The following is a 24967-nucleotide window of genomic DNA, read 5'->3' as shown; positions in this document are numbered from 1 at the left end:
AAGGCTTAAGAGTATCATATCAGATATTAACTAAATGAATTCTCTTGAACACACCGATGACACTAAATGAAGCAACATTGATCCAAAACTAAAAATGGAGGCTTTGAAAAGGTATGATGAACCAAAATAAAAGAAGATTTCCAAACCCAACAGCCACAAAGATGAAGTGGAAGAGTGTCATGTTCAAGAGCGACTCGTTTCCTTTAAAAGGTGGAGTACCCTGTTTTCCCAATTTCCCCAACCATTGCTGGTAAGTACCTCTTTATTTTTTAACAAGCTTGAGGAGGATAAAATATTCTTGATCTGTAAGTTCATCCTTTGGATGAATCCCTCCAAGTATGGTTAACAAACCTTGAGAAGGAGTGTTTCAGTCCCATCATGATTGGTGAGTCCATCGCTTTTTGATGTTTTAGTGAGTCCGAGGAAGGTATAACTTGACATCTTTTTCATATTTAGAGAGATTGAAAAGGAGGAAAAAAATAAAATTTCGAAGGTTCCTTTTCATAAATAGTCTCTTGAATCTAAAACAGAAAAAAAAACAATACTCAGGAGAACCTCTTAGCCACGTTCAACTAAGGTATTCCTTTTTTGTAGTTATTTTATCTCAGTCTAGAAAAGGGTTACACTTATACTAAGATGTCTTTTCATTTACTTTAACGAGTTCGAAAAGACAAGGGCTCGACAATATTTTCATATTTTGGGACTTTGAAAAGAGATGAAAGAGGAATCCAAGGGGTTTCTTTTTCATGAGTTTATAAAGCCCGAAAAAGTGATAAGAGTATGCTCTTCGGTTAAAATGATTTGTTCAAAACACGAAAAAAATCGTCAAATAGTCGTCCACCTGCTTAGAACACCAACAACAGATTAAAAATATTAGTTTCATGATAAAATTGAATTACGACTAGGTCAAACCATAAAATATGAATAAAATAATGGAAGAAATGACCATAAATATTCAAAATGAAAATTCATTTTTACCATTTCTCATTTACCTTCTGATGTTAGAGTTCTGGTTAATTTGTACCAATCTTCTGTAGTTGATTGTAATCAATCCGGTGGACCATTCCAAGTGTCATCACTTCCAGGTAGGAGCAAAAACATTTCTCTTTCATTTCATGGTAGCCTTTTGTAATTCCATGCATTTTTTTTAGGTTTTTGAGGGTCCTAGGACTCAAATATTCCGCCCTTGGATCAACACACCCTCTTAATGTCGAAAGGAGTGTTGATTCTGGTGAGAATGAACTAGAGGTAGTGCTACAACACACTGTCTCCCTTTTAGGGGGTGCGTTGGCCACAATTCTCCAATGTGCTATGCTAGTTCCCTTCAAATTTTATCAAGTTTTTTGCATGGAATGAATCCTAATGAGTCTCCTTGTGATGTTTTAGGACTTCATTGGAACAAAATGGCCTTAATATGGAGGGAAAGAGAACATGAAGAATAGGATATGAATGCAGCAAATGACCATGCTACCAGCCAGGTGCTAAAAAATTGTGGATTAATGAAATTCCTCTAGCTTCTTGGCATGAGACAATAGATGGAGCTACTAGAATATCTTATTCATTCATGGCTTCAAGCTCAGGTATTTAGGTTAGGAGAACATCTTCTCGAGATAAATGTGGAGGAAATCTATTTCTTAACTTGTTTATCTGTGAGAGGTTCCCCCGTCTCCTTCTTAGTTGGGAGAAGGGGTGGAGAGATAGTCAAGGATTACATTACCACTCATTGCAGACCTTGAGCCCAACCAACTAAGGATGGGAAAATAAACATAAAAGATGTGACCTCATTTCCTTTAAGAGCAATCCTATTCATCATTTCCAAATTTACTAGCAGCTCTACACTTCACATAGCTAATAGATCATACATGCAATATGCCATAGAATGTATCAAGTCAACAATTTTCAACTAGAGCAAGGGATTGTTGGTCAATATGAAAGAAAAACTGAATAAAGTAAGAGGTGGGCAATTCACTTTTTTTGGATATGGTTCAATCTTGATCTCCTTTTCTTTAGAAAGGGTTCCACTGTTACAGCCTCAACATATCACACTCGAGCCCATTGTTACAAGAGTTCCACAGATGAGGAGGCAGATAGTTCTTATGTCCCGACATACAGGTCCATTGACAATAAGTTTCTCACCATCCTTCTTTAGATGGCTACACAGGTAATTCATTATGATAGAGGATTATCCATATGCAGGGATGGATTTTCATGTAGACCCTAAGCTCATGCTTCCTAAGGGTGAGCAGTGGGGTGTTATAGGTACAACATCTCAACCATTTTTTTTATTTTTAAGTTTTACGATTTTTTATGTTTTTAAATGTATCCGAGACTAAACTATTCATTTGTTCATGTAGATATTGGGCCCATTCGACCTATAGGTGCTTCATATATCCATTGTGTGGGAGATCCACAATAGGAAGTAACACCAATATAGGTTGTTGCATTAAGGAGAGATGTGCTACAAGATCTCAATGTAGCTAAGACGTTAGCAGAGGTAGAACACCACATGGAGGGGCTGACACATGGGATAGATGAAACCATGGTCGACCAAATTCCTATGCAACTTCAAAAAAATACTATTGGAGTGCTAAGCAATATTGGTCAACTATTGCACAAGGGAGCTCGTGCAGTGGCATGTTATCATGAGCACTATGGGGGTTGATAACCATATTTGCATGTAGTTTTTGATATGATAGGTCGTGTTGCCATATGTGTCTTAGGAACAAATTTTGTAAAACCAAAACTTTATATATATAACTATGTTTATCATTTCCTATGTTCATATTATTACTTTCAATGGATGTGATGTGTATTTAAATTTTATTGACATATGTCGTAAATTTCTGTCTAAAACATGATTAGCCATGTATTTTTCAATGTGTTTAGATTTCTAGAAATGTTTTGACATGGGATGAAATCAAAGTGTCTTTCTAGAAGGTGAACCCTCAATAACATGCAAATAATAGTTGGATTTCTAACTGAATATACACTAGTCAATTGTAGTACTAGAAGTTGTGAGTTTGTTAACATGGAGAATTTTTGCTATACCAACAAGGGGAACTAACCCGATCACAAATCCCAATTAGATCTATTTTCGTTTGGAGTGGCTAGTTCCAACGGGTTTTAAAGGACCCCATGAACTGTTAAAGGTGTTGATAGATTACTTCTGGGAAGAAGACTTCAATTAAATCAACAAAATAAAACAACTAACCTCTATGTATTGAATCCTATATATAATTCTTCTAACTACTCTAGCCTATGTCCTAACTACCCTAATCTATCCTGTAGGAGCATGACAAAAGAGAGGTTAAACATCATATATGAATTGCAAGTCCAAATGAATCAATTACTAGTTAACATAATGTTATAGACATATTTGGGTACTGCAATCCCAATCACATATGTCCATAAACCAAGGGCTTCTAAACCCCTAAAAGTGTTGTTTCAAACCCTAAAGGATCAAGGTCAACTAATTACATCATTTCCCAGAAGTTCTCCCTAAAAAACTACTTAGAACTAGTCAAAACTGGACCATACAGATTGCTCCATGTTGAGGGTGTGATGCATCTCACCTGCTACACACAAAGGGTGCGATGCATACTGAAAATCCCTTCTGTTGGGTGCAATGAGTGAGAGTAGACAAATGGCAGAAGCAATTTGCTAGGTGGAAACACAAAGAATCCTCTAGAAACTGCTCATATGACACTTGCCTCTCTGAATTCACCCAGGGATGAGTAAGAGATCATGGAATCTCCAAGTGGAACCAAGAACTATTAGTGAAATGACACTAATCAAAATCCCAGAAGCTGACTCACTCTCCTGCAAACATCTATATATGGATCCCTCATCCTAGAGATCCAGAGGCTGGAATTTTGTAATTTGTAAGGAAGTACTGTTGGTTTCTCTTTGAGACATTGTATTGTTGCGTGATCTTGCTTTTTTATGAGGTGAAGGGAGATTTCATGCTGGGAGGATGATGCTGGATCAGACAGCTTGGTTGTAATCCTCTCTTCTACTACTTCTATCAATAAAGCTATTTGAGTTTTCCTCCATATACTTGTATATCTCTGAATCTTGTATTTATATATGCATTTGTATGGTTAATGTACATCTGATCCTATATTTTTTATGGTTATAGAACTCTATGCTTTGATGGTATTTTGCTGCTTTGACTCTCCAGGTGTTCCTTGAAGCAGGACAAGTGAGAAAGGAGTGGTGAAAGCTCTATCAAGGGAGAGAGGAAACAAGCAAGGAGACTAGCGAAAGACTGAGGTTGGTACTCTCTGCTTCTCTCTCATCTATCTCTCATAAAGGAAACACAAGTAACTTTGGTTTGTTTGTTTCTAGACAACTACCCATCTTAGTGGGACTAGCAGCTCTGAATGGACACTAGTTTTCCCGCTAACAAAATGGTGACTCCACTAGGGAATGAATAGTTTGTTTCTTTTGTTACTGTTGTTTGCTTTATAAACTACAGACGGAGCCTGAAGTTAAGCTAGCTAGCATTCGAACTGCTTTTGCTAGGCAACTGCAAAGTAGATCAACTCTGCTTCAGTCAATCTCCGGGTTGGTTTATGAACTGAACATCTGACTTGCAAACATCCTAAGTGCCCTAGTGGTAGCTCAAATAACCTCATTAGATCAGCCCCTATACTTTGTGTTTACTATCTATCATTAGCTCAGCCTAAATCCCTGAACTTAGTTGCAAACTATGAGTGAAAACCAAGCTCAGTCTTGTCCCTGGACCATCGCACTGTCTCTCATTGGCAATCTGGATGCATCACACCTCCCATGTGTTGCAGGTGAGATGCATCCCTGTTTCCCTGTGTTACAGGTGCGATGATTGAATGAGACTGTTTCTGCCTCCAGATTTTGGTTTTTTCTTCATTTTATTCAGCGTTATTCAGTAGTTTTGCTGTCGATGATCAATATATCACTGTTGAAACCATCTTCCTTCACATTATTTCAGCCTCCATCAGTTAGGAATTGTGAATGTTTTTATGTATTTTTCATCATTTAGAGTTCTCCTTTGCAAAAAGTAGCTTAATTGAACTGTCGTCTTTTGATTTGAAAGTGTCGCAAGTGTTGTTTTCAGTCAAGAAAAAGAGTGTCATAAAGTCTTCCTCTTTTATATAGTCGATTACACTTTTTCTATTGTACTTGATTTTGAAATTATTAGTATTTCAATTGTCGAAAGTAGTTTTAAATTCAAAATCGCAAAGTGTCGTCTTAGTCTTCCTTTCGTTTCAAAAAGAGAAAATTGTTAGTACTATTGCTTCGAAAGAAAATAGTTCAGATCTGTACATTCTTTTTGTCATTCTCACATTAAGGAAACTAACAAAAAAATACATGCATCTGCATTTGCATTTAGACTGCATGCGGAAATTGATTTAGGAAAAGTGCATCTAGTGTGTGCTCTCTACTCTATGTTGAAAGAATTTTATTTCTCTTTCCTTAGTAGCTAGGATTTTCATTGCTAAAAGAAAGTAAACGATTGTTTATCATCTTAGATTTCATATTTAGGAATTGTATATCTACATCACGCGGTGAACCTTAAAGGCAAACTTCTTAAGAAAGATCAACTGTAAAATAAACTTCAATGAACATAAAAATGCTTTGGAACCTAATGCACAACATCTAGAAGTCTAGGCTAGAGACGTATTCCGGCGTCCTAAAGCCTTGTAACTATCGTTTTCATCGTAGGTTTGGTGATTTCTCCTCTTTGATACGACAAGTGCCAGTACAGACTTGTGCTCCAACGTACCGTTGGGTATATATTGGGAGACCACAATAGGCTATATCCTTTATCCTTATGAAGCCGTGTCTGTGTTGTGGGGAAAAGTATCCGACTCGGAATGACCCTATCCCGACTCTAAGGGTGACAGTTCCTTAGCAACAACTGAAAGTAAAGCTTTGATATTTTCCTTTATGAAAGTACAGAGAAGGAAGAAAAGATTAACCAACCGGTGTCTTTCGCTTTTGTCGATCCTGTCCTCTCTCTTTGTCTCTTGTTCCCAGCTCCTTGCTCTCTTCGCCGGCCCAGCTACACACAGATCCTGCACAAACAAGAGAGGGAAACTACAAGAAACATGTACTCATAACTGATGCATGGATTAGAGTGGATCAGATATACAAGTAAATACAATACATCAATGCAATACAAGTATATAGGAGAACATTCAAAGCTTTATTGATAGAAGTAAAAGGGTTCTGAGAAGGTTACAACCATCAATGGCTCCAATCCAGCAGCACCTCCCCAGCAGCAAGAAATCTCCTCTTCACCTCTATAAAAGCAATCACCCAATAGCTCTAACTGTAAACCAACAGCACTTCCTTGCTTTGCACAAAATTCCAGCCTCCCTAGACCTCATGAGAGAGCTCTATATATAGGAGATTTGGAGAAAGGATGAGTCAGCTTGAGGCTGGCATAAAGCTGACTAGTGTCCTCTCCCACTTTAGTTAAACTTCAGTTCTTGAGTCCACTTGGAGATCCTTGCTTACACATGGAGATCAAGTACCTCTTACTCATCACAGGGCGAATTCCTTGAACCAAGTGTCAGTTTGGAAGCTTCCTGGGCAGTTGACACCTTGCAGAATGATTGTGCCACTTGGCCAATCTCGCCCAGCGCAGGTAGCCTTCATTGGTTTTGACTTTCAGCGCAGGTACAAGGAGGAGCAGTTGACATTCAGCGCAGTTGCTCAGTGGAGCAGCTGACATGATCCAAAAATAGCCTGTTTTGAGTGTTTTTCAGGTGGAGAACTGATGGGAAGTGCTGTGGTTTGCTGACCTTGTTCTTCTAGGGGTAAGAACAACATGTTTAGGGATTGAGGATCCCTGTAATTATTGACATTTCATGCTCCATGCTGCGAGGCACAAAAATGTCTATAACAGTTGCCCCCTAAAGTATGAGGCCGTTTATCGGGTGAAATGCTTTATCTAGAGGGTCCGAAGTTCATTCCAGTGCTGAGGAGGCGCCCTATAATACAATACAATACAATACATTATTTTTCATTCTGTTTTCATGATCTAGCTGAGGCGAGCATTCCCATGCTCAGCTTTATAAATACATTTTGGTACATAGAACAGACGATCGTCTGATGGTAGATCGATAATTCTCTGCTGGAATTATCATCCTTTGAGTAGGATGATCATCTGCTGCAATGATGTACATGACAAATGCTTTTATATTTCCTGAATATGTATCGCAGCCCGGATGGATGAAACTAGATCCGGGGTCTTCAAACTCGTTCGATCTTCACTCTAAGTACAAGTCGATCCATGTGAGAATTTCGCTGAAGTCGAACATGGAAAGACATCGCTTGATTACCGGTCAATGATAAAAACCGTTAACAAGCGCGAGAGGAATCACCGATAATGATAATGACCCTCAAGGTACCGCAGTACAATTCACGTGGCGTGAATAAAGGACTTGGCGTCGAACGCCACGCAAAATCTTCTGGTCGAAGGTCATTGATGTATACCTGTCGCCGGAAGTGAGAAACTTGCCATTGAGGCATGCAAGCTTCAAAGTATTGATGGGGTTGTTCCTAGATCAACTCCTTGGATAATGAGCTGAAGTCGACAAGAAGCGATCCGTCAAAGGAGGGCCTTAATGAATCCCACATCAATGACACGGAACGGAGCTAATGATTTTAGTGGAGGTGAAAACAAACTGTGACATATGATTCAGGGTGGCGATCATGAATGGATGAAGGATAATGTATGGCAGTGGATGGGACACGGTTGACACTTTCAGAATGACCTCTCTTGAGCATATAACGACACTAATGCAATGGATCAGTAGCATTACCCCAAAATGTGGATGGTTTGGCGAAGACCATGGTGATGAGACCGGTGAATGAAACAACCCAACCCGATGTGGTACGGAAGAAAAGTGTCATGTTCAAGAGCGACTTGCTACCGTTAAGCTTTGATGTTCTCCCAATTTTTCCCCAGTCATTTCTGACCAGTACCTCTTTATTTTTGTCAAGCTTGAGGAGGATAACATATGCTTGTTCTATAACCTGCCCTTCGGGCAAGCCCATCGCTATGATTTAACGAGCTTAGCGATAGGGAAACTCGTTCTCATCTAAAGACAAGTTTGTCGCTATTTAATCATTTTAACGAGTCTAACGACAAGGAAAACTCGGTCCTTTTCATTTTTAGAGAGTCTGAAAAGGTACATAAAGTCAACTCCAAAATTCCTTTTTCGTCATCTAATCCCTTAAGTCCGAAAAAGTATAAAACAATACAGAAGGGATGGGTGTTCGGTACTTTTAACGAGCCGAACAAAACAAGCGCTCGATCTTTTTGTGCAATAATCCCTCAGGTCCAAAAAGATTAAAATCTAGAGGAGGGATAGCTCTTCTGGTCCCTTTAACGAGCTGGAAGGCCAGAACTCGGCAAACTTTTCATATTTTACGAGTCAGAAAAGAGCTCAAAGATGACTCGTCTTTTGAGGAACGAGTGATAAACAGGGATAGCAACTGATTCCAGGTACAAATTGGAATTTTCCAATCACGGTAGTGTCACAAGGATGGCTAGGTGAAATCACTCTTCGCAGCTGTTCCTCAAAATGGGTAAACAATCATATGGGGGTGAACGACCGGCCAAATGACGGTGGAGGTGATGGATGAAAACACGACCAAGGTTTTTAAGGCTGATAATTTTACGATCGCAATGGTTATTTACCGGGATAGGTTCATTTTTTACTGAGCTTGAACTCTGGTGGGAACTTTTGCTCACGCTTTTCTATTTTTTAACGAGCATAAATTCCGCGGTAAAACTGCTCGATTCATGGTCAGATTTGATTTTTTTACTTTTACTAGCTCTTCTCTTTTCAAATGTAGTACTTCACCTTCAATTGCTGCAACAAACTTTGTTAGAAATGGACAATATTTGCATGAAAATGAGATTATAACCCTAACATTTAACTTTAAACTGTGTAAAAAGTCATAAAAAGGTGTTTTTACCTCTCATTTACCATTTCATTTGCATTTTGCTTGTTGGAGCTCTGGAGGTGCCTCTTCTTCCTTGATTTTCACCAGCTGATTCCAGGAGATTCTGTGGACGATTTTCGGCGCCGTTTGGACTAGGTAGGAGCTAAACCTTAGCCCTTCACTTTCATGGTTTCCTTTTTCAGTTTCATGCACATTTTTCAAGGTTTAAGGGTTTCATCAAGGCGCCCTGGCATCAGCGCAGGTTCTCCTTTCGAAACTTGCGCTGTATTTCAGGTGGTCTTAAGGCAGACTGCGCCTCAGCGCAAGGGAGAGACTCTCTGCCTGCACTGGGCCTAGAAAAACTGATCCTGCATGTGATTTTTGATGATTTTTTCGCCAGTTTTTCATCAAAATTAGGAACTTACTCCTTCTCTTGTTTGCTTGCAGGGAACTTTGAACAAAATGTCCCTTACATGGCGAGAACGAGAACATGAAGCAGAGGACATGGTTGCACTCCATGACCCGGTCACGGTGAACGTGCTTCGGAACTGTGGCCTACTGAAGTTCTTCCGTATCTCTAGCATGAGAGCACAGATTTCTTTACTGCAGTATATGCTTGATGCTTGGGATCCTGTTAACCAAGTATTCCAGATTAGGGGGAAAACCATCCCCTTGACCATAGAGGACATGTACTTCTTGACTGGGCTGTCAAGGCGGGGTGCCCCCGTTTCTTTGTCAGGTACGGCTCGAGGGACTAATTCCACCAGAGACTATATTCGTCAGTATTGCCGGGAAGGTTCACAGCCGAGCAAAGACGGCAAGATCAATATCCGTGACATCACTGACAGGTCTCTTAGGTCCATTTTGTTTACCATTGGTAGGATGGCTGGTAGCGCAGCTTTACATGTTGCCAACAGATCTTACATGCAGCACGCCTTGGAGTGTCTCCAACCGAAAGTGTTTAACTGGTGTGATGCAGTACTTGTTCAGATGAACAGTCAATTGACCAAGGTAAAGGACGGGAGGCTGAAGAACTTTGGATTTGGTTCTATTCTGACTGCCTTCGCCTTGGAGAAAATCCCATTGATGCAGCCTCAGTACATCATACTTGACTTGCCTTCTCCGACCGAGCCACGCATGCAGAGGTGGGTTGACCACATGTCCCGACATGCTGGTCAACCTCAGATTACTTTCACTGAGGCCTTCTTTAGGTGGTTCGAGCGCCAGGAGATGGCGTTTTCTGAGTATCCATACGTGGGTATGGACTACCGAGGTGATCCGGACTTGGTGCTGCCGGATGGCGAGCAATGGGGTGCTATCGGTAAAATCTCTGACCATATCACTGTTTATTGTTTTTACTCATGATGTTACTGTGCAAAACTGATCAAACTCTTGGGTGCATGCAGATGTTGGTCCTGTTCGTCCAGCAGCCCGTCCACGATCGCCAGCTGCTGCCCCAGCAGCAGAGCCTGCTAGGAGAGTTGTTATTCGCGACCTTGGTGATACTGAGATACTTGCAGCTGTGCAGGAGCAGGTTGAGAGCCTTACTCGTGGTCTTCCGGATGTACAGATTGACGAGTTACCTTTACAGTTGCAGCGGCACACTATTGGCGTGCCTAGACGATGGACTCGTCTCTTGTGCATGATTGCACAGACCGTGACGTACTATCATGAGCACCACTAGGCTAGGGTGCCCCCTAGCATCTTTTTGAGTTCTAGGTCATACGACCAATTTTGTTTTGATTACAGCACATCATGTACAAACTATAAACAGCTTTATATATTTTGATTTTCGGGGTTTATTCTGGTTTATTTGCGATCCACTTGCATAGCACCGATGCATCTCTTTTTATATATGTCGTAAATGTCTATCTAATACATAGTTTGCTAATGAATCTGTTAATGTGTTCAAGTTTCTGGAAATATGTTGGTATTGAATTGAATCAAACTCTCTTTCCAAAATCTTAACCCTCAGAAACATTCGATAAATAGCTGGATTGCGGACTGAATATATACCAGTGAGTTGTAGTATCACAAGCTGTGAGTCTAGCCTAACAATTAGTCGGCGTATACCATGAGTGATGGTATCAGAGAGGAGTTCAATCAACGCGCTATACTCAGCGATGTTGTTCGTTGACTGCCCAATACACACACCTTTGAAACTCACTAACTCGCCGCTTGGATCAAAAATGGCCCAGGCTGCGGAGGACAAATTCCGCGTACTACGACTCGCTCCGTCGGCATATCCTACATATGTCTCAGAAAAATTCGACATCTGCAACAAACGAGAAGGGTGGATTACTAAACCGAAACAAACACTTTAGCGAAAACAAAATACAACAAAAGCACTCAGGTTACTATTCAGGCATAGTAACGCTTGAGGTACAACCCGTTGCGGGGTTGCGCCAGTGGTATCCCATCATAATCCATTAACTCGTAGGCTCCTTTTGCTAACACCCTTTTAACAATATAGGGACCCATCCATAAGGACTTAAATTTTCCTGCTCCTAATTTGTCGGATTCTTGGTCGTAAAGCAAAACCAAGTCACCTTCAGAGAAGATACGAGGTTTGACATTCTTGTCGAACTGCGCCTTGACTCGTTTCTTATGGGCTTCGTTCGCCAAAGCGGCGTCACGACGGTTTTCATCCAACTGGATCAATTCCAAGAAACGAGCCTCTTCTTCTGAGGTTCCGGGGAGGAGGTCAATTGCGAGTTTAAGAGACGAAATTTCGCACTGGATCGGTAAGACTGCCTCCAGGCCATACACCAATTGGAATGGTGTGAACCCAGTGGCGTTTTTTACCGAGGTTCGGTAAGCCCACAATGCTGAGTACAGGAGTAGGTGCCATCTTCTTTTGTGAACCCCGATCATCCTTTGCAACATACGCTTTAGGACCTTGTTGATTGCCTCAACTTGTCCGTTGGCTTGTGGATAATATGGGGTAGAGCTGTCGTGAGATAGCCCTAGTTTGGCAGCTAATTCAACCATCATGTGATTGCGAAAATGCGATCCATGATCTGTCACTATAGCCTGCGGAATGCCAAACCTGGCGACTACATGATTAAAAAAGAAAAGGGCAGCTGTTTCACCAGTGTTATCCAATGTAGGCATCGCCTTGGCCCATTTGGTAAAATAGTCAACAGCGACTATAATATACCCATGCCCCCCGGTCGAGGTGGGGTTGCATTGCATGAAATCGATGCCCCACTTGACGAAAGGCCCAACAGCAACTATAGGCTGCAACGGTGCGGGCGGTCTCCTGGTTTTGCTATCAAAGATCTGACACGCATGACAACTTCTGACAGCTATTATGCAATCTTTAAACATAGTTGGCCAGAAATATCCTGCTCGTAAGATTCTTTGTGTTGTTGCATATCCAGATTGATGCCCCCCGCACGCGCCTGAATGACAATCATTCAGGGCTTTCTCGGCCTCCTCATGGGTAAGGCACCTTCTCAGAACTGTATCGACACCACGACGGTAAAGTGTATCACCGACGATCATGTAGTCTTTAGATTGGTATCGTATACGCTTCTATTCCGAGTGTGAGGTATTAGGCCTAAATTTTTGGGTTTGGATATAAACAATGATGTCTCCATACCACTCATCACTTACTGATATCAGAAACAAATTTTCATCCACGATTGACTCTTCTGATGTTTCATCGTTGGACGACGATGGGAGATTGCATAATAATTCCGTGAAAACTAGAGCTTTCTTCGATTTGGATTTTACAAAATCCAGATCAAACTCTTGAAGGATCGCTATCCATTTTGAATATTTGCCCCCAAGCAACTGTCGCGACAGTATATACGTCATGGGGTTGCAATCTGACAGAATGGTAGTTTTCCTAAAGAGGACATAATGTCGAAACCTTTGAATCGCTTGAACAGCAGCAAGCGCTAGTTTTTCAACATAGGAATATTTACTTTCTGTCATTTAAGTTTTTACTTAAATAATAAATAGGATGTTCAATTCCATCGACTTCTTGCACTAAGACCATCGCAATGGTCGTATCTGCTGCAGCTAGATACAGGTTAAAATCTCTTTGATAGTCCGGGGCGTACATTAATGACGCTCTTACTAGGGAATCTTTCAGAGCGTCAAAGGAAGCTTGCGCAACCTGGTCCCAGACAAAAGGTACATCTTTTTTCAAAAGATGAGTATAACCTTTGGCAAGTTCTGCGTAATTTGGAATGAACCTCCTCAGAAAGTTTGCTTTCCCTTGGAGTTTCTGAATCTGAAGCAAATTTGAAGGTGGAGGCAAATTAATGATTGCCTGAACCTTACAGGGGTCGAGACGAATCCCATCCTTAGAGACTACAAAGCCAGGTAAACGACCAGAACCGACGCAAAACACACACTTGTGCGGATTGAGTCTTATCTTGTAGTGTCGGCAACGTAGAAATATTGCTCTCAAATGCCGTGGATGATCAGTCCGCTTCCGCGAATGAGCCGGAAGATCGTCGAGGTAAGGTTGAACGATGTTCTTGATGTCATGGAAGGCATAATTCATTGCCCTCTGAAACGTCACCCCTGCGTTCTTCAAACCAAAGGGTAATTTTCGATAAGCGAATGTGCCCCACGGACAAATAAATGCAGTCTTAGACTGGTCCTGTGGGCGGATATTTATTTGATTATACCCGGAAAATCCATCCATAAAGGAAAAGATTTCACATCCGGCGCATTCATCAATTATCTGGTCGATGAAGGGTGTAGGGTAGTTGTCCTTTGGACAAGCTTGGTTTACATCCCTATAGTCGATGCACACTCTTATCGTCCCTTGTTTTTTCATAACAGGGACAATATTCGATACCCAATCGGTTAGAGGAACCGGGTAGATGAATCCAGCATGGAGAAGTTTTTCAACTTCTGCCTTAATGGCAGCGGCTTTCTTGGGGTGCACCTGCCGAAGCCGTTGTCTTACTGGTTTGACATCAGGATACATTTTAATCTCATGTTCAACTATGCTCGAGTCAATGCCTGGCATTTCATCATATGACCAAGCAAAGACATCTCTAAATTCGCGAAAAAGAGCACCATATATTTCCAGTTCTGAAGGGGAACAACTTTTGCCGACATGAATATTCTCTACAACATCAGGTTTTGTCGAGATGTTTATGGCTACGGTCTCTTCAATATTGGATAGGTTTCGCTCTGAATCCACCGTATTTACAGTATTTGTTAGGAATTCAAACACTGAAGGGTGATATAGGTCGTGTTGAGTTTCTTCTTCACACTCTGGAAGAAGGGAACGATGGTGGTGATCATTCCATGGTGCCCCCTCAATCATCATTGATTGTAAGATTCCTTCGTCAGTCCCATGAACTTTTGACCATGGATCTAATGGGGTACCATATTCTCCAGACCTATCTACCCAAACGCTTGACGAGCGTTGATTTGGGCTCGCCTCCCATGCCTGAAACATTGATTGCTACAATATTTCTATAGGGCTAGGTGGCAAAACCACTTGATAATCCATGACGACTTTGTCTCCTGCGACCTTCGAAGAAGATACCATGTTGCATGTTGCTACAAACGGGATATCCCCTACATGGGAAGGAGGTGGCAACGCGAAAGTTCCCATCATTGTGGGATCTTTTAGCAAGCCTACTCCGATATCTTGCACTGAATGGTCGCTCCCATGGATCATGGGAATGCTTCCAGTAACTTGTGAACCATTAGGGAGGAAATTCTGTTGGTCGACGATCGTAATCCCTCCTTCAAACGGGAATGCGATCTTCCTAAAATATGTCGACACTACAGCTGCCATGGCATATATCCATGGTCTTCCCAGTAGGATGTTATAGTCAAGATTGCCATCAATGACTTCAACATCAATTTCCACTATTTTTCCTCCTAGTTCAACCTTAAAGTTATTTAGGATACCGTACGGAGTGTACGTCCTACTGTCAAATGCTTTCAATGTCGTCGAAGATCGCGACAAGGTTGGAGATCCAAGAGTTTTCCAGCAACTCATCGACATGATACATGTCGATGCTCCCTCATCAATAATCGTTCTATGAACTGTTTTGTTGAGTGCTTTCACTTGAATAAGGAAAGCTAGTTGCGCTGGTAACCGAGGATCATATCCTCTGTGATCAAAGGATACAAGATTGGAATCTTTAGGATCCACTCCACCAATTGCTGATAACAATTCCTGCCTTTGGGATGGACAATTTTGCAGTACCTCAAGAGTCGACATAGCAGATGGCAATTGGGCCAAATCTTCCACTATGTTATAATGCTGCGCCGCTCTGGCGCGAGGATTAAATGTCGACTTGTGTACTACTCCCTTAGGTGGCTTTATTGTTAATTCATGCGTGAGGGGGGGTACAGCTTCTGCCGAAGTTGTTGTCGAACTACTGGGTTGATCTTTCCCTTTGTCGTTCGACACCGGTGGATTCCCATAATCTTTATTCCTGGTCGAGATCAAAGCATCATTCTGCTTAGAAACCGACAACATAAGCACTTGTGACGGGGAAGCATTTCCACTATCAACCATATTTTGACCTGGGGTGGGAAATGGATCAGTCAACACAGCTGAAGTCTGGGAACTTTTAAAGAACCTCTTTAACTCAGCTTTGAACGGACAGTTGTTTGTCGAATGATCCTCATCGCATATATGACATGGATAATTTTGTTTCCCTTGCCCAGGAGGGTTCGAAGAAGTTTTTTGAGGGGATGAGTCACCCTGTTTCTTCTTCTTCCCTTTGTTTTGTTTCTTCTTGCTTCCTGGTTGATTGGAGTTTTTGCCTTTATCCGTAGATACAGCATTCACCTCCGAAGCAAGAATCTCTTGATTTGCTTTTTGATTCGAAGTCTTACGGGCTTTCTTATTTGAATCCTTTGTCGACTTAGCGTTTGCAGTTCCAATCACGCCATCACCGGCATGAGAGTTACTATTCGATCTGGGAGGAGGAGGGATTGAAAATTCCGGTCTGGGGGTGTCAGGTATCTTATCATAGAGCATGCCCGACTGAGTATATACTAAGTCCAAATATTGAGCACGAGCAATAACCTGCTCCTCTGTTACGACGCCTCCCTTGGCCACATCTTCTGTTATAGCAGGAAGAAGCGACTTTATAAACCACTCAGCTAATAGCTGATCTGGAACATAGGTCTTTACCATTCTGCGACGACGACGCCACTCATGTATATGATCTGATATATGTGTGGCCGTTGTCTGCTTGAAATTGGTCAAGATCTCTGTTCCAGTTTCGTACCTTATAGGTAACTGAAAGTGTGTTAAGAAAGTCGTGGCTAGGGAACTAAAATTGTCGAAAGAGGCTCTAGGTAATTCAATATACCATTTAGCCGCCGGACCAGTCAATGTCCTCTGGAAAAGGCGAAGCCTTATCGAATCATCATTCAAGGTATTCGACGAACACCACAGATGGAATGTCATCACATGATTCGACGTGTCTTCGCCAGGATTTCCATTGAATTTAGGAATGTCCGAAGGAAGTTTGTGAGGAATCGCTGGCCACCAATGGGCATAGGCGATTGGATCGTTCGTCAATCGATGTAAATCTGGTAATTCTAGAGTTGCCACGAATGGCAACTGCTGACTCAGGTTTGGCGAGGCGTACCCAGGATAGGATGGAATCGCCTGAGCAGTAGGCCTTTGCATACCAGCATAATGCAACTGATGTTGATATGACTGATAGGGCTGGTGGGCTTGGCCACTGTAAAGTGGTTGATTTAACCCGTTCTGAATATAGGGTTGCCCACTATTCGCAAAGATCTATTGTTCAGATCCCTGGTACACCTGTTGAAACTGAGTTGTTGGTATTGCACCATCCATGGTTGCGAAGCCATGTTTTGTTGTGCGATACTAACCGACGGACCAAGATGCGGGGTTATGGTTCCCGTTTGTGTCTGTGTCATCCTGGCAGTTGGCGATTGTGGTTGTGTTGCAGGTTCAATGGGCTGTTGCATTACAACTTGGGGTTGACATACAACAGGCATCGATTGAACTTGCGACACGGTTACAATCGCTGGCGCCGTCGGGATACTAGACATAGGTACACACTGTTGCATGGAATATACAACTCTTGGTTGTTGGGATAACATAGGTACCCAACCACTCGTCGTTACTTCAGTCAAACCTGAATGTTGTTGAAAACTGCCGTATGGGTATCCCCCCGGAAGGGGAAGTGAAAGGGCATATTGCCCCCCATATGGTAATAATCCGGAACTCAAGGGTATAGATTGCCTTTGAGGACTGGATGGCCCAAACTGATTTCCAAAGGGATCAATTTGTCTAGTTTCAACATAAGAATTACCGGGCATTATACCGGAAGAACAAACTGGAACAGACCAAGTTGTCATAATAGTCCCTGGGTGGACTCCTTCTAGCTGATGAGAGCTAGTCGGGATAGCTGGTATGCCGGCAAACATCGTTGGAGTGACAGCAGGAGTTTCTGCTGTCGCTGTGTCATTTGGCACAGTCCTAGATGTTGACGGCTGCTCAGACATTTTAAGTCTATCCAATAAACTGCCTAACGATTCTACAGGAACTTCCAATGGCGATGGACAAACTTCTGATGCAGAAGGAAAAAGAGTGGCGCCTACTCCAAAATGAGTTGGAGTATTTGCTTGCTGGTCCTCTACGATTTCCTCTATTGCAATCAGATCAGGAGGAAGAGGAAGACCGTCAGGTCCGCAAAAGATTTCTGGTGCCGAATAAGGGGTTGCTTCGACAGCGACAGTTGTTTGAGCAACAAGACTCTGTGGACCGGTTTCAGATGGAACTGGTTCAGTTATGCAAGTACTTGTCTTCAGACTAGGATCAGTACAACTGTCCCTCTGTTGCTGTTGAACTTCTTCAATAGAGGCAGGGATTCCAGAAATATTAGGAGTGACCAGAATCTCAGATGTTGTCGGAACTGTTGTTCTAACTTTAATGGGAGATTTTGACCCGGTCAAGCGAGTTCGCTTCGTCCGTACTATTCTCGATTCCGGAGACAAAGACGGTTGACTCGCGAGTCTCCTCGAACGACGGAGTTTTAATTGACTTTCCTCCACGGTTGCGGATTACTTGATCAACTAAAATACAAAAAGGGGAATTATGTTTCCGTATTGAATGAAATTTATTAGACGCTTTTAGACACAACTTTGCTTTTTCATGTTTTAAGAGTCGAGAAAAAGCTAAAGATGACTCTAGTCGCCTTCGATGTATTAACGAGCCCGAAGTGACAAATGCTCAGTTGGACTTTTTCAGTTATAGAGTTTGAAAAAGGCCAAAAGAAACTGCTCTGGAGATCTAGGCAGAGGGTGTGCCAAACCTTTCGCGAAACCACAGAATACGTTTTACGGTACGGGTGGTCGATCTTCGTGAATGCTGTGTTCACTGCATCGCGATCAGTAGGGCGGCCGACACGGCTTCCTAAGGATAAAGGATAAATGCCTATAGGGGTCTCCCAATATACGCGACGGTACGCGGGAGCACAAGTCCGTATTAGTGCTATCGTCCCTCAGGAGGAATCACCCACCTTCGTAGAGATCGACAGTCACTACGTTTAACGACGCCGGAACACGTCTCTACCTAGACCTCTATTGTGAGCGTTATGTTACAAAGCGTTTTTAGATTCATTCAATATATTTTAAGTTGATCTTGTTTAGCAGTTTGTCTTTCAGGATCACCACGAGATGTATTGGTACAAATTCCTAAATGCAGCTAAAATGATAAGCAAGCTTTACAATCTTTTTAGCTTTGAAAATCCTAACTGCTGAGGGGAGAGAAAAACATAATCTTTCCACACAGAGCACAAAGCACAAACTAATGTGCTTTCTCCTAGATCAATCACGCAAACTTATCAAAAATGCAAATGCAAGATGCATGTATTTCTTTTCTTTTCCCTTAATGTTGATGTAGACAAAAGGAAACTGTCGTATAATTTTCGAATTCAATTTGAAGCGTAAACAAACAAGTTTTGTCTAAAATCAAAAGACGCCTTACAGGTACTTGTTTCGACACTAAAAATGTATGAATTCAAACCATAAAATGAAAAACAAACAAACTCAAACAGCCATGAACAGTAATAAAACTAGCTCTTAAGATCACAAAGACACTTTTACAGTTCAGGATCTAAGAGGTCACCGCTATACTGGTTCACTTTTCACAATGGGAAACTGTAACTGAAGCAAGAAATACTGAAAGAACACTCACAGTTTCATCACACAACTGAGGCGGAATAATGTCAAGGAAAGTTGGTTTACAGCAAGTACAATGACCAGCAATCAGCAGCAAAAATCAGTGAAAACAAGGCTAAGACACAGTGGGAAACCTCAGGAAGACATAGCCTAACTGGGTCAGCGCAGGCTCTGGTCTGTCAAATTGACTCTCAGCGCAGTTCCCGAAGGGAGTACCTGCGCTGAAATGCAGACTGCCTGTGTACAGCCTGCACTGAGACACGAGAGTTGCGTTTACAAGGATTTCCAGGTCATAAAAAGCTCAAAAATGCACTGTTTTTGCTGAAATAAAAAGCTATAGGTCAAGTACAGGCTAAGGGATGATCAAGAGGATGAAAAGCTATCACAAAGAGTACAAGAGTCTTTTGTAGATCAGCTCTTCAAATCATGAATCTGCTCAGAAAATGAGCAAGAGTAGCAGCGCCTCTACTTCGCTTTTGATATAGTCAAAAGCTTTTCGATTTGGTACTCTTTTCTTCAGGAAATGAATAGCAAAGATACTACAAACACCAACAAGATACTAGGCTCCCCAGCGGAGTCGCCAGTTTGTTGTGGGGAAAAGTATCCGACTCGGAATGACCCTATCCCGACTCTAAGGGTGACAGTTCCTTAGCAATAACTGAAAGTAAAGCTTTGATATTTTCCTTTATGAAAGTACAGAGAAGGAAGAAAAGATTAACCAACCGGTGTCTTTCGCTTTTGTCGATCCTGTCCTCTCTCTTTGTCTCTTGTTCCCAGCTCCTTGCTTTCTTCGCCGGCCCAGCTACACACAGATCCTGCACAAACAAGAGAGGGAAACTACAAGAAACATGTACTCATAACTGATGCATGGATTAGAGTGGATCAGATATACAAGTAAATACAATACATCAATGCAATACAAGTATATAGGAGAACATTCAAAGCTTTATTGATAGAAGTAAAAGGGTTCTGAGAAGGTTACAACCATCAATGGCTCCAATCCAGCAGCACCTCCCCAGCAGCAAGAAATCTCCTCTTCACCTCTATAAAAGCAATCACCCAATAGCTCTAACTGTAAACCAACAGCACTTCCTTGCTTTGCACAAAATTCCAGCCTCCCTAGACCTCATGAGAGAGCTCTATATATAGGAGATTTGGAGAAAGGATGAGTCAGCTTGAGGCTAGCATAAAGCTGACTAGTGTCCTCTCCCACTTTAGTTAAACTTCAGTTCTTGAGTCCACTTGGAGATCCTTGCTTACACATGGAGATCAAGTACCTCTTACTCATCACAGGGTGAATTCCTTGAACCAAGTGTCAGTTTGGAAGCTTCCTGGGCAGTTGACACCTTGCAGAATGACTGTGCCACTTGGCCAATCTCGCCCAGCGCAGGTAGCCTTCATTGGTTTTGACTTTCAGCGCAGGTACAAGGAGGAGCAGTTGACATTCAGCGCAGTTTCTCAGTGGAGCAGCTGACATGATCCAAAAATAGCCTGTTTTGAGTGTTTTTCAGGTGGAGAACTGATGGGAAGTGCTGTGGTTTGCTGACCTTGTTCTTCTAGGGGTAAGAACAACATGTTTAGGGACTGAGGATCCCTGTAATTATTGACATTTCATTCTCCATGCTGCGAGGCACAAAAATGTCTATAACAGTCTGCCACCCTATCGATCGCAATGCACTGAACACAACATTCAGAAATATTGACTGCCGTACCTTAAAAGGTATACTGCGGTTTTGCGATTGGTTTGGTAATCCCTCTATCTAGATTTCCATAGTAGTCACTTTCATTCCTTTTCAAACTCCTTAAAAGAAAAGGTCCATCTGAGAACTTGTCACTTTAGGCTCATTAAAAATCTAAGGCGACTAGAGTCATCTTTAGCTTTTTCTCGACTCTTAAAAATTGAAAAAGCAAGTTGTATCAAAGTGTCATAAAATTTATTTTAATCAGAATAACATCATTGTTCCCACGTTGGTCTTAGGTCGAGAAAATGGAGTACACCAATCAAGGATTTCCCCTTGGGGGGAATCCTAGTCCTTTCTCTTCTTGGGGAGATGTTGGTGCTCCACACATGGCGACATTGTCCCTTCCAAGACTCACAATTGGCCTGCTAGTTTGGCTTTTCTCGACCTCTGTCGTTCGAAACATCATAATTCCTCAACAATCAAATCAGCAACTAGATGAAACTGATGTCACTCCCCCACCTTCTACTTCATTTGTTTCTCACTCTCCTTCTTCCTCTTTGCTTGGTGAAGCTAGTAACACTAAAAAGCAAGTAACTGAGAAGAAGAAGAAAGGGAAAGAGAAGAAGAAGAAGAAGCCAATGGTGAAAGGGAGCAACCATGCATCATCTGGCAAAAATCCACACACTGCACCATCCAAACCTAAATCTCCTTGTGTCATTTGCAAAGGAGACAACTATCATCGAGATTGTCCTTGCATCTCATGGATCTTAAGGGACTGGTCTCCCCACTTGCACAATCTGGTGTCTTCAACCTCTGATGATCATGTTGAGAGTACACCATCAACTAGTGAAAACGAAGTCAATGGATGGAAAGGAAGATCTAAATTTCCTTGTAGACTGTGTGAAGTCCATCATGCCCTCCACCGTTGTCCTTTTCTAGATGAAGCTAAAAGAGTCTTGGATAACCATCTTGCTTCACCGTAACGACTTCCTCCTGGATACAAGAAACTCTTGCCAAGTCCATCGCTAGTTGAAAATCCAACTGGCACACCTTTTTTGTCGGTCGAAGCACCTATCATTGATGATAAACCCTCTGAGTCCACATCAGACCAAAGTCAATAGGTCGAGATGGCAGTTGACCCAATATTTTCTTCAGAAGGTCTGCCTTCAGATGATACAGTCACCAAAGAGAATGAGAATGACATTTTTCAAATTCTTTTTATTAACATAGAATCCAATGAACATGGGGGCAATCTACCCGTTCCTTTACCACAGGAAGGAAGTTCGTTAGAGATTCATCTAGCCATTTATTCAGACTCTTCTCCAAGCAATCTAGTCATTTCCTTCGATTGGAATCTACTAGGGAGACCCCGCCTAACATCTAATGTACCATTCTGAATCACAGTACAAGCTTACAGAATGATCATGGTTGGTACTATCATAGATGAAGGGGCTTCTGTGAGTATCTTTTCCTCAACTACTTGGAAAGCACTTGGTTTGCCATCGCTTCTGCCCTAGATTCAAAACATGTCAGGCTTCAACAAAGGAACTAGTCGACCTTTATGGATCCTTCTAAGTTTGCCTATAACTTTGAGAAGGAAAACCGTTCATCTGAACGTAATGGTAGTCCAAGGTCCTCTAGATTACAATCTACTCCTTGGGCATGAATACATTTATAGCATGGGAGCTATTATTTCCTCACTCTTTCGAGTTATTTTTTTTTCTGTATGAAGGTAGAATGGTCCAACTAGTTGACCAGCTTTCATTCCCTGATTCAATCACAACTACTAGTCAAATGCCATACCTAAATGGTCCTTTTGCACAAGGAATGTCTCATCAACCTCCAGTCCTTCCACCTGTTGATCGCAAGTGATTCATTGAAGGTGACTAAACCCAGGGGGCACGCGCCCTGACTTGCTTCGGCAGGAAAACCCCAGATATAAGGTAGGTTTCCACGTAGGATATATGACTAGTCTGACACACCCATCTGTTTAGGAAAATGGGATTAGACTGGAAAAGGATTCCCCCATCAAAGGTTATGTGATTGGAAATTCCCACCATTCACCTTTGTCTATTTCGGACAGAGCCAAGGAAGTGTTTTGTCTGCAAATGCGGACGAAACAATCTTGCTAATGCAAGAACTTCCGTATGGTAACCTGGAAACTTTACTCTTCTTTATACCTGGGGGCATGCAAACCTTTTTTATGCAAGTGAAAAATGACCTTTTATTTTCTTAGTTTGTAGGTTCTCAACCCTTTAACCTCGTAGCTTGGTCGTTCCTAGCTTGCATACAAAAGGCTCTGGAGCAAAGTTTTGCATGGGGCAAGCTCCCTAAAAAATGAACCTACCAATGAGAGACATCCTTATTATACGACTGGCATGAGCATATTTACGCAAAGTTCAAGCTCGTTAAAAAATAAACCTAGCAATGAGCATATGTTCCCCCAGAGTTCAAGCTCATTAAAAACTGAACCCACCTTCGGTAATAACCTTTGCGATCGCATAGCTATCAACTTTTGAACCTTGGTCGTGTTCTTACCATCACCTCCACTCTTTTTTAGCCTATCATACGCCTCCATTTGATTGCTTACCCTTTTGAGGAACAACTACAATGAGTGATTCTATTAGCTACCTTCTTTACATTGTCGTGATTGAAAGGTTCCAAACCTTACCTGGAACCAGTTGCTATCCAAAAGCATCACTCATTCCTCAAAAACAAGTCTCCTTTAAGCTCTTTTTATCTGACTCATAAAATATGAAAATATTGCCGAGAAATTGGCCTCTCCATCTCGTTAAAGTGATTGGAAGTGCCATCCCTCCTATATATTTTAATCTTTTTGGACCTGATGGATCATTACACAAAAATATCGAGCGCTTGTCTTGTTCGGCTCGTTAAAACTATCGAAAAGTCATCCCTTTCATATCATTTTATACTTTTTCGGACTTAAGGGATTATACTATGAAAAGGGACTACTGGAGTTTCCTTTCCATCCCTTTTCAAACTCTCTAAAATTGAAAAGGACCGAGTTATCTTTGTCATTAAACTCATTAAAACAATAGCGACAAACTTGTCCATGCAGACAAGAACGAGTTTCATGTTGCTAGGCTCGTTAAAACATAGCGACAGGTTTTCCTAAAGGGAAAATTATAGAACATGCATATGTTATCCTCCTCAAGCTTGACAAAAATAAAGAGGTACTAGTCAGCAATGACTAGGGAAAAAGGGAATAAAACTTGAATAACTTCATTGGTAGCAGGGCGCTATTGAACATGACACTTTCCCTCCATCACTATGATTGAGTCGGGTTGGGTTATTCCGTTCACTGGTCATATCACCATTGGTCCTTCGTACCATCCATTTTGGGGTTAATGCTACCAATCCATTCTAGTGTCGCCGATATGTTCAAGAGAAGTCGCTCAAAGAATTCACCAACCCAGCTAATGCCTCATCCATTGCAATACCTTCACTCTCCATTTTTCATGATGGCCACCCTAAACATTGTATCATCAGATCGTTTTCACCTCCACAAAATCATTTGCTCCATTCCGTGTCGTAGATGTGGGATTCATTAAGGCCTACCTATGATGGGTCACTTCTTGTCGACATCAGCTCATTATCCAAGAAGTTGACTTAGGAAGAACCCTTTAAGTACTTTGAAGCTTGCATGCCTCAATGGCAAGTTTCTCACTTCCAGCGATAGGTTTACATCAATGGCCTTCGACCGAAAGATTTTGCGTGGTGTTCGATATCGACTCATGTATTCACACCACGTGAATTGTACTGCAGTACCTTGAGGGTCATCTTCATTATCGGTGATTCCTCTCATGCCTGTTAATAGCTTATGTCATTGGCTGGTAATCAGGTGATGTCTTTCCATGTTCGACATTAGAACATCTTTTCACATGGATTGACTTGTACTTCAGGTGAAGATTGAATGAGTCTGAAGACCCTAGATCTAGTTTCATCCATCCGGGCTGTGATATATTCAGGAAAATAAAGACATCAAATGTACATCATAGCTGCATAGATAATCATCCAAGCTAAGGGATGATGGCTCTACCAGAATCATCAGTCTGCCACACAGACGATTGTCTGTCCTATGTACATGAAAATGAATTCATAAAGATGAGCATGGGAATGCTTGCCTCAACTAGATCATGAAAATATTATGAAGATAATGTATT

This window comes from Pinus tabuliformis, chromosome 1_1 (genome assembly GCF_031772625.1).
Source record: "Pinus tabuliformis cultivar Carrire ecotype Pingquan chromosome 1_1, CPIR1, whole genome shotgun sequence".
Classification (NCBI taxonomy): Eukaryota; Viridiplantae; Streptophyta; class Pinopsida; order Pinales; family Pinaceae; genus Pinus; species Pinus tabuliformis.
The sequence above is the reverse complement of the archived record's forward strand: the minus strand, read 5'-3'. Positions refer to the sequence as shown.